Genomic DNA, 1654 nt, shown 5'->3' with positions numbered 1-1654 from the left:
ATTCACACACACATTCACACACTGATGGAGGGAGCTGCCATGCAAGGCGCTAACCAGCACCCATCAGGAGCAAGGGTGAAGTGTCTTGCTCAGGACACAACGGACATGACGAGGTTGGTACTAGGTGGGGATTGAACCAGGGACCCTCGGGTCGCGCACGGCCACTCTTTCACTGCGCCAAAAGGTACGCTGTAATTCACTGAAATCCAAGGAGTTATTTTATTATATATAAATATGTGAGGGGGCGTGGCCTGCAAACCTGCAGCAAAGCGGGGTGTGCCAGGACCGGATCTACGTCGGCTTGGAAAGGCTCGGGACGAAGGTGGTGCACGAGTCGGGGGCCCGGCGCGTCCTTCGGGGCGTGTCCGTGTTTCCCGCCGCACGCTTTACAGCGTCCCCCGCCCCATACTTGCCAACCTTGAGACCTTCGATTTTGGGAGGTGGGGGGAGGGGGTGGGCGTGGTCGGGGTGGGACGGGGGCGTGGTTGGGGGCGTGGCTAAAAAGGGAGGAGTATATTTACAGCTAGAATTCACCAAGTCAAGTATTTCATATATATATATATATATATATATATATATATATATATATATAAGAAATACTTGACGTTCAGTTAATTCTAGCAATAATATATATATATATATATATATATATATATATATAAAAAATAAATACTTGAATTTCAGTGTTCATTTATTTCCACATATACACACACATAACACTCATCTACTCATTGTTGAGTTAAGGGTTGAATTGTCCATCCTTGTTCTATTCTCTGTCACTATTTTTCGAACCATGCTGAACACCCTCTCTGATGATGCATTGCTGTGTGGCACGTGTCACGAACGGTACGCATGGTGATGCGGGGTTTTGTTCTCCCAAGATGCAAGGGACGAATCCGGACAGGACTTGCAGGTAATAACTTGATTTAATAATAAAAATAACACAAAACTGGTACAAAACAGAAAACAAACCGACAGGACGAGGTGCCGAACGCACTGGAAGCTAAGGCTAACACTTAGCACAAACTATGAAACTTAGCTGAGTCTAGGAAACAAGAACAAACTTACGTGGCAGTCGCGTGATGCAAAAACAAAGAAAGCAGAACGAGTGATGAACAAAGGTGGGCTTAAATAGCGTCTGTGATTACAACAGGTGCGCGTCAGAAACACAAGCGGCAGGTGGAATTAATAAGTAACTATGGTAACCAACTCAAAGGTGCACAGACAGGAACAAAATGAGTCCAAGACTAACAGAAAACCCAAACAGAAATATGATCCGGGCAGCGGATCATAACAGTACCCCCCCCTTAAGGGACAGATTCCAGATGTCCCCTGGAAAAACTAAAACCCACCAACTACACAACAGTTCAAGAGCCAAGGGAGGGCAGAGGGAGGTCTTGGCGGAGGGTTGCCAGGCCACGTGTCCCCGAATCCACCGGGGACGAGTCAGGTGGCGGCGGCGAATGGAACGCCGCTGCCGCAGGCGAGGCGGACGACCACGGAAAGGCCACATTCGTGGCTGACGAGGTGGGCGGCGCTGCCGCAGGCGAGGCGGACGACCACGGAAAGGCCACATTCGTGGCTGACGAGGTGGGCGGGAGTGACGCCAGAACTTCAGCAGTCTTTGAGTCTTACGCCCAATTCGTGGGCGTAC

The sequence above is a fragment of the Nerophis lumbriciformis genome, linkage group LG03, assembly GCF_033978685.3.
Source record: "Nerophis lumbriciformis linkage group LG03, RoL_Nlum_v2.1, whole genome shotgun sequence".
Taxonomy (NCBI): Eukaryota; Metazoa; Chordata; class Actinopteri; order Syngnathiformes; family Syngnathidae; genus Nerophis; species Nerophis lumbriciformis.
Note: the sequence above shows the minus strand (reverse complement) of the source record.